General features: G+C 38.1%; 1 protein-coding gene across 3 annotated transcripts in view; it reads right to left on the bottom strand.

The window, feature by feature from the left end:
- MID1 (midline 1) overlaps positions 1-10108 on the bottom strand; it is a 546989-nt gene that overhangs the window by 62884 nt on the left and 473997 nt on the right. The gene's annotated exons all lie outside the window — the stretch shown is intronic.

Below are 10108 nucleotides of genomic sequence, written 5' to 3'. Positions count from 1 at the left end.
GAAAGAGTCAGGGATGCCTGGAGAAGATTTCCAAAAGGACACAGTCTTTCCAATGAGGCTAGAAAGATGAGCAGGGAGCTACTGGTGAACCAGAGTGGGAATTTCTTGGGAAGATGGAATGGAGGGGGAGGTGAGCACAGAGAAGTGTATTCTGTGGGCAGGGAATAGAACGATGTCATATACCAAGAAAAGAGGGCTGTGAGAGGGCAAAGATCAGGGCACCTACGTGTTAACATATAGACGATTCCACAAATACAATGAAGATACGAAATGAAAGGAAATTTCATGGAAAAGAAAATAGCGCTAGGATTTATAACGCCATCTGAGAAAAAAGATTTGAAAAGAGCATGAGAAGGATTTTGAAAAGTAACCATTTCATAAAGGTGATGATAGTTCATTATGATAGTTCATTATGCTGTGAAATGTATTTCTGAAAATGTTTACTCTTTCTGCTTTCCTAAATTTTAAATTTAAAAAGGTATATTCAGGAAAAGAATCACTTTTATTTCACGCTTATAATATATAAGTCAGAAGCAGAAATCTCTTTGGTCATCTTTAAAAACTTATGCTTATTAATTAATCTGGCGCTTAATCCTGTTAACTAATTTCTTTCTTTCAATAACCACATTTTTCATTTCTACTATGTTCTTCATCACATCTATTTCTTGTTGAATTACTTTCTGTGCCTGTTCCCAAGATGCAATTCTCTCCTTCATGATTTCGAGAAAACTAAACATATTTACTCTTAAGCTCTTTTGAGAAAAGGCGAGTCTTATTTTCCCGTGTTTGCATAACATTTCCCAAGAATCTTATTTTACCTTGTGTCTTATAATTTTTGTGTGACAGCTCATCTGATGTGAACTTTGTTCCCTATGTTGTGATTTGGGGATTGACATAGCCCAGCCAGGTGAGGTTCCCACTCTCCTGTTAGGGCCTGAGGTTGTTTCCCCAGAGGGGAAACTCCCACAAGACACCAACATGCCATGGAAGCACAGATCTTGATTTGGCTCAGTGCCTCTCCTTCCTCCCATGAGAATTCTGCCTGGCTCCAATTCCAGAGAAGGTGGGAGGTACCCTCTGAGAGCAGTGTGTAGATGAGGAGTGCTGGCCTCACGTATACAGGGCAGTCTGAGGCTCCTGACACATGTGGGATGATACGCCCCACCGTGTTCCTTTGCTGGCCCGCCTCACCTGCATTTCTCACGAGCAGCCCAGCTTCAGCCTCAACTCACCATCCTGCATTTTTCTTTCATGTCCAGTCTTTGGAGGCCTTCCACTTATGTTTAAGCTTGGTTCTTATCTTTAAAATTCATTTAAAAATATTTCAGAGGGAGGTTTTGTGCATGTTTCATCTGGACTTAAAGACCAATAAGAAGTCTTAAATTTTGGCTTTGAAACACTCAAAGCATTTCAAATATAAATATTTTAAAGGAGAAAAATGACCGTTTCTCAGTTAAAGGATGAGATACATCAAAAAGTCGAAGAATGAATCAGAGTGATTTAGATGCAACTTAATGAGCTCATATTTGCTCCAAAGAAAAACCTGCTTTCAAAGCTTTTAATAAGAACAAAAAAAGCCATAAGTTTTCTTGCTCTTTGGATTAAATAAATTGCAACCACTAATCACTTTATTATCAGAGACTAGAGAATAATTTTGAGGCATTCCATTAGTCAGTGTACTTGACTTAGATACGACTACTTTATGGTATATTTGTCAACTTCTTTTGGTATGTTAATCTTAGAGGATCCTCTTACTTTTCTTTTTGGCTGACCTTTCGCAGCAGGAAATTTCTAGGGAAATACATCATCTAACTGTTTATAGTTCAATTGTCATAGGTATGACTTTTCTAAAGCTAGTCAGCAAAAGAGAGCCAAATACATATAGCCTAACACATTTAGATTTTACAAAACACCTGCTTGCTTACCCCTCCCTTTATTAAGTATATATCATGTATAAAATGTGTTTTTAATCAACTAATATGTAGACTAAAGCCTGCGGTTTAAATATGTCGACCTATGCAGATCCTTTGGGGTTATTCAAATTTAAATAGTTCAAGTGTTACTGAAGTCCACAAAGACTACTGAGTCAGAAGTATCATAAAGGGAAAAGAAGCTGGGAGAGGGACTGTTTCCAAGGAGTACCAAAGGGACTGACAACACTTTTGAAGAGAGCCCAGGTAATGGAAAGGTAACAGAATGCAGTCCTCAACGAACCATGCGTCCATAAGCTTCCACTACGGGGACTTCTGTGAAGTTTTCTAGAATTTCGCTGTATAACTAACATCCTGTGTGGCAGTCGGCAGGTCCTATAACCTCTGGATTTTGACTGTGCTTTGTGCAAAAGAGAGATAATATTTTTTTGGCATAAAAATCTTGGGAGTAAGTGAATATAAGTATCTACTTCCCTATGGATATCTAAGGAATTCTACAGAGTGCCCCCCGAAGTTTTGTTTCCTGTTCTCACCTAAAAAAATGTCACTATATTTACATCTCCTTATAGAGCTGAGCTCTGTAGAGATCCAAGGATTCAGGCATGAGTGACCACACATGTGGAGTAAGGAGACTGGGCCTACCATCCCAGCTGAAGCCTCCTAAACAAATGACTCTTGGGCTCAGTTTTCCCATCCATAATGTGTGGATAATGATAAATCTACCTATCTGTGCTATTGTTAAGATCAGAGGAGAAAATGAACACCTACATCAGGGACAGTACAAATGTTTGTTGAAACCATGAATTCCAGGATAAGACATTCAGTTTGGTGTAAGTACCAGACACTATAAGGGCCTAACATCATGCCCCAGGCAGTCACATTCTCAAGCTTGGTGATGGCTTTTTGCTGCAAGCACTTGTTCCTTTCAGTTCCTGGGCTTCGTCTGGCCCCAGGCAGGGCAGGCTGGGGCGCTGAGAACAAGAGGAGGCTGATGCCCCCAAGAGCATCCCTCAACCAGCAACTACTTGCAGTTGGTAGATAAACAGCTCAGGTTCAGGTTCCTCACTTCCTGGGTGGGACCACTCACTCTGAGTCATGTTCCATCAAATCTCCCAGGGAGCCTCACTGGGAGGAGCCCAGGTGCCCACGGCAACACCCTGCTCATGACCACACCCTCTCTCCTTTCCTCCTGTCCCGCTTCCTTTTTCCCCTAAAGATGCTTCCCAGATCTCCTCCCAATTTAAATTCTGAGTCAGGGTCTTCTTCTGGGAGGACTCAAGTAAAACTTTGTCCACAGGCAACCTAATCCATTATTTTTAAGTATTCCTTCTTATGAGGAATAGCCAAGTAGAAGATTTTCTTGCTTTCGAAAGATATTTGCAAATAGAAGAGATTGTTTTCTCTTCTCCCATTTTCCCTCTATCTTTTTCTAGAGGTCACATATCTTCCAAATTCCAGGCTCTAAACCAGAACTGTCACTAGAACCATAATGTGAGCCACAAACGTAAGTCAATTTTAAATTTTCTAATAGTCATGTTAAAAAAAAAGTAAAAAGAAACAGGTAAAATTAATTCTACTAATATACTTTACTTAACTCAATATCCAAAATATTATTATTTCAACATGCAATAAATATCTAAAAACCGATGAGCTGTTTTACATTCTCTTTTTTTCTTTTTACTAAGTCTTTGGAATATGGTACGTGTTTTACATACATAACACATCTCAATTCCATCGGCCACATTTCGAACACTTGGCTGCTATATGCAGCTACTGGCTACATTATTGGACAGCACAGCATCAGAGTCTAGAACGGGGCCCAGCAAACTTTTTCTGTAAAGGGCCAGGTAGCAAATATTTTAGGCTTTGTTGGCCATATGCTGTCACAGTCACTCAATTCTGCTGCTGTTTTAGTGAGAAAGCAGCCATAGACAAATTGTAAATGGTTGGCAGGGCTGTTTTCCAATAAAACTTTATTTACAAAAACAGATGGTAAGTGACATTTGGTTCGCAGGCCAAGCTCCTTCCCTGGCCAAGGCACGTGCTCTTCCCTCTGGAATGCATCTGCATGGCAGGAAATAATTCTATGACCAAGGAGAGATATAACGAAACCATAGTATATATTCAGTACCTGCTGTATACCTATCACCACTTAGTCCTGTCCCATGATAAATCCTCGAACAGTCATTGTAGGAACAATTAGCATGAAAACTGAATATTCATTGGACAATCCTTCTGAAATCTAATGTAGTAAAATCAACTAACTAGTTAATTCATTTAAGAACTACTACAGATTGTTAAAGCAATGCCTTCTACCCTTTTCTCATTGGTAGTATTGACTCTGAACCCAAGAACAGGGGCTTGACAGTTTAGAAACATCTAAATATTATATAAGTCCATCGGAGCACAAGATTTCTGGGAAGACAACTTCTACATTGCTGAACAAAATTTTATAAACATGGGTTTATATAATTAGTCTAGCAATTATCATTAACCCATCTATTTCAAATTCTATCTAATGCATCCCAATGTTCGTGGCAGCACAATTTATAATAACCAAGATATGGAAGCAATCTAAATGCCCATCAACAGACGATTGGATAAAGACGTTATGGTTCATATACACAATGGAACATACTCAGCCATAAAAAAAATGAAATCCTACCATTTGTAATGACATAGGTGGACCTAGAGGTTATTATGCTGAGTGACATAAGTCAGACAGAGAAAGATCAATACCATATGATTTCGCTTATATGCAGAATCTAAGGAACAAAAAGAACAAACTAATCAAAAAAAAAAGACTCACAAATATAGAGGACAATCTGATGTGGCCAGAGGGGAAGGGGGATTGGGACTGGGAGAAAGGGGTGAAGGGTTCAAGAAGTACAAATTAGTAGTTGATAGATAGTCACGGGGATGGGGAGCACGGCACAGGGAATGCAGTCAGCATTAATGTATTGGCTGGGTGTAGAGCCAGAGGAGAGAAAGAGCAATTAGGGGGATCATTTCATAAACCACATAAATGTCTAACCAAGGTACTGTATACTTGAAACTAATAAAATAAATGAAAAAATAAAATAAAATAAAACCAAAGTCAAAATGCTCCTCCCCTTACTTCATTACCTCTTCATCAGTTTTTCCCCCACAGTACTCTTACTTTATGAAGGAAAAAGATGTGGTAAGGATGAGGCTTTTGTAAGTGGGTAGCTGTTTGATGGAATTCAACACGCCCCTCCCACCACCACCAAAGAAGAGAGATATAAGTAACTAAAGATGATCCTTATAAAGATAAAGATGCAAGGAGGCAGATTTGGCTTCTGAATATTAAGCCAAAGACTGGGTACAAGTCAAATTTGTGAAAGACAAGTTGTAAAATACATGTTGCATAAAGAAGGAGGCTCCCCTGTATACTTTACGCAGAAAAGATGATTCATTTTTCCTATAATTTTTGTTCTTAATGCATACACTTCTGTGTAGTTCTCAGTGAGGCTTATTCGAACTGATAATTTAACAATCCGTGGCAGGACAGCTGATCGTACACCAATCTCAATATGAGCCTTTAGGCATGGATATGGACGCCAGCTGAGAATAGTAAATTCGACTTAACAGATGAGCTTTGTACTTCTACATACGCTGATACCCAATCAAATAACAAGGTAAGCAGACCAAATAACCCTAATTTTAGCCTTTGGAGACCTATACCTAAGAGTCAGGTTGCAGGGAATTAACGACTTGTCACTGAGCACTACTATTAAAATGTATGCCTGAAACAGGAGATTTCAGTAATTCCTTTCGGGTTTGTCTAGGCCTTAAAGAATGTTTGCTCTTATTCCGAAGTCAATGCTTCAGAATGTCTTTAAAGTATAATATTAAGTCTGGATACCTTTCAAGGCAAACACAGATCTGGCTTGTTTCACTCTATAATATTCACAGCGACATTCAGGAACTGTGTTCGTAGTCTTGACACCCAACACCACCACTCCAGCATGATCAGGATATGAACACGTTGAGTGCCACAATCAGTGTATTTTCTTCTGAGAAACTTTAATCACAATCCTTGATATGAAAACACACCCGTATTAACACATGCCACCTGCGTAACAGCAGAAATTCTTTATATGTAACTAAACGCTTAAGATGTTTTAATTACGTTGCAGGAGTTTAAGGCTATCTTCAGGTTCAACTCATGACAGAACACAAATATGTGTGATTTATGCCGCTTTTAGTTTTTAATGCCTTTTCTCATTGGTTGTGATAGTTAACATTTGCAAATGCCCCGGCAAGACAGGTCACCCAGGGAACTTCAGAAACATAATAAAAAACCAATCCGCATGCAAATTTAAGTCTAGTGTTGCACGGACTACGATTTAAGCCATTTTGATATGTGATACTGTATTGACCTTGTCAGGTTTTATTTGATATTTCTACATTAATTCCACAGAATTTGCTCCAGATATTTATAAATTTTATCATCAGGAGTTCAGTGTTTATTATTCTAATCGGGTAGTCAACAATACGCAGTGAGCAATTTTTAAATATCATTTATGGTCTACAAGAGCTTTCGAATTTTAATGAACATAAATATCTTAGTATAGTTACATTCATTTAGTTATAATTTTAGCAGCTCCAATGACGACTACTAATTTACAGATATTAGAGATGTGAATGGTCCTTCTTGTTCACTCCTCATCCCGGGTTCTATTTCTGCCAATAATAAGAGAGGTGAGCAACTGACCCAAGAATAAATACATTTGTCAGTTTTGAGAATCAATATTGAACGAAGGAAGCTGAACCACTAGGAACCTTTGAAACTCTCTAACTTAAAAATAATGATCTCCACTGCAAAATTTATGCCTGGAGAGAAACGTTTCAGAGAAAATGACAACTTGTATCAATGGAACATACAGGAAGCAGCTCATAAGATTATAGCATGGGTATAAGAGCCATGAAGGCCAAATTGGCAGCTCTCCCCGCTGCTTTTCTCTGCTCATTTGCCCCTGTTCAGGTTGTTGAATCCTCCTCAACACGGCACTCTGCGCTGCCACAGCATATCCAGGAGGTTGACTCAAGAGAAGCGACCAATTTGTCAGTCGAGAATTAGATGGTGAAAGGATAATGGGAATGTTGGAAAACAGACTAATAGAAGTTTCTTGTTTTTGCTCAAAGGAAAACTTTCAAGCTGGGGAAATGTTTAATCTTCTAAACCAGGGGTCTGCAAACCACAGCCCACAGGCCAAATCCTGCCCACCACCTGCTTTTGTATAGCTAGTCAGCTAAGAACGTTCTTTACTTTTTTATATGACTTTAAAAAATGAAAAGGATAAAATTTTGTGATACCTGAAAAGTATCTGGAATTCAAATTTCTGTGTTCATAAAGTTTTACGGGGACACAGACACTCCCATTCGTTTATGGATTATCTGTTGCTGCTTCTGAGCTGCCATGACAGAGCTGAGTACTGTCCATTTACGGAAAATTTCTGTCTCATTAAAAAAATAACATCTTTAAAAAAAAAATCAATCCAAACACTTTTTATTAATATAAAATGTTTAAAAATTTCAATATAATTCAATTCACTTAATATTTTCAACCCATGCTATGAGAGTGGAGGAATATGTCTAGAATTTCAATCATTCGGGTACCGGAAATTATAAAGGAGAAGGCCCTTTTCGTATTTTTTTGTTGGCTACCTCAATAACTTTTAACTCATAAAAGAAAAGATAGCATTAATCATGGGTAACATGCAAAGTCTGAATACATTCACCTGTCAACTTTGGTTGGGAGAAGCAGAAAATTCTGACTGGGAGGAAGGATGTTAAATTGGATAAAGGTTGCTGTAGCAAGAACACGGTGAAGAGCGAGTAAAGGAGTCACGGCATCAGGAATAGTCAGTTCTTTCCATTCTGTAAACGAGTATAAAGTGTCGGCTTGTAAATGCACACCGAATGTAGAATTGCTCTTTGATGGCTTCCATCAATTCTATTCTCCTTTGTTCTTAATCGTAAAATAAACTTCAAGGCGGCGGGGGGGGCGGACTTAGAACACTAGATAATTGATGTCTATAAAATCCCCTGATATTGATGGATGTCATACACGTTGTTTGTATGTCACTTCAAGCTTTACTTCCTCCGTCACTCAGAGATTGAATCATTTTGATCTTATCCCCTTCTCCTCTGTCTTAAGTAGATGATGACATTGCCAGATACTCATTAATGAACATGTTCTGGCCTTTCTACTTCAATAGTGTTTTAACTGATACCATCAAACATTTTTTTACCAGACCTGAACATCGCATGGTAGATGTTTATGATAAATGGAAATACATTTTTGTTTTTGATATACTGTGGGAAGACCAAATCTTTTTCTAGACAGTACTTCACTCTGCAGATACTTCATGCTGGTTGAAGTGAATATATTGGATACATTTCAAGCTGAAACAGTTGAGTCTTTGATCTCATAATTTTGCATAGGTAACTAACTATATTTGCTTTGTTTCCCCTCGAATTTTTAGGTTTTAAAAGAATATCCCTTTTCTGGGCCAGCTGCTAAAAATGATTATTAAAATTCAATACATGGTCTGCTTTCCTCTTGAATTTGTGGCATTCCCAGGAAGGGTTCATATTGTTGAGAAAATTCATATCCCCAATCTGGGTGGTGTAAAACGTATTAAAGCCAAGAGAGGTTACAGTCTTTGGCTCCAAAAAGATTAAAATTCCATCCCATCCAAAGTGGGTCTGGTCTGTTAAGAGTTTATAAAATCAATGTTACATAAGAGAATCCTCCATTTGGGAGAGCCTAGGGAATCAAAGAACAATATGACAGCATGAGCAACCATCAAAGACAGAAGAACCTTCTTTGGGTTTCAGATGTTTGAATCTCGAATTCTTTGAATTTACTACACCTTCCGTCCCTGACTTCACCACCTTTGCTCAGACATTTCCACCACATGTAGTAGTAGCACTGCCACTGTTTTTGTTTTGGGAGGAAGTGACATGATGACCGTCCACTAGGTGAATGGCTCCCACATGGGCCTGCACACTGTGATCACCTGGGGAAACTAAAAATATCATGCTCAATCTACACCCATTTCCCAACCGGAGCATCTGAATTCCTTAGACTGGGGTGAGGTCTAGGGATTGGAATCTTTAACATTCCTCAGGAGAGTTTAATGTGCAGCCAAAGGCAAGAATTACTGCTCGAAATTGGGGAATCAGGTTGCTAAGTTGTTGGATCTGTGATACAGTGAACAAAAATTAGCAATTTAGTCAATTTACTGGTTTTACACTTTAAGGTTTATACAGACTCAAAGGAATATTTCTTTTTCCTGTAGCATGTGTACATAATAAGAACAAGACTAAAATTATATAGAGATGTAGCTAGAAGTGTGAATTTCTGTGAATTGATCAAAGGAAATCCCAGGAACTTTACAAAGCGGCGTGTAGCAGAGAACACTGATTATTGCTGTTAAGCAATTCCAAAGGGTTTTTTGACTTGAAAATATAGGGGAAAGCTTTGTTGAGTCATTGAAGCATTCCTCATGTCCAGAAGGAACTCCTGGTTACCTCGACTTACACTTTTCAATATTATTAGTATCACACAAATTTGGTTTGCTGATTTTAACAGTAATTATTTCACCATAAATGTAACAGAAGTAGACTATAGATGTTTACAATTCAACAAGATTTTTTTTATACAGTAAATCGCAAAGATGTAGGGGAAAAAAATTTAAGAACTCTGTTGATAAAAAAATAGATTCACTGCCCTATCCAGATTCTTTAAAAAGTCAACTCAGGCAACACAACTCTCCTGAAGACTAGAGACTCCTATGTTATCTAAAAGGCAAAATGCAAAGATCTGCAATGATGGAAACCACAGTGGTAACATTTCATTCCTTCCATCTTTGTCCACGAAATTCTGTTTCTTTGATAGATGGCCACCTGTCTGCTATCAAAAAAAAAAAAAAAAATCTGGCGAGTTAATTATTTAATTTGTGGAGCTTTACAAAATAGTAAGCCATTTTCCCCAGAGTTGGTTTGTATATGCACGACTAAAGACAATTTAAGGGTCGATGTATTTCGGAGATGAACTCACTCTCATTTCCCTGGAATATATTTTAGTTTGCAGATGTAATGTTTTGCTAAAGGGGAAATCGAAGGAAAAAAAATGTTGCTTAGAA

This window comes from Pteropus alecto, unplaced genomic scaffold (genome assembly GCF_000325575.1).
Source record: "Pteropus alecto unplaced genomic scaffold, ASM32557v1 scaffold511, whole genome shotgun sequence".
NCBI lineage: Eukaryota > Metazoa > Chordata > Mammalia > Chiroptera > Pteropodidae > Pteropus > Pteropus alecto.
This window is presented reverse-complemented; position numbering and strand designations above follow the sequence as displayed.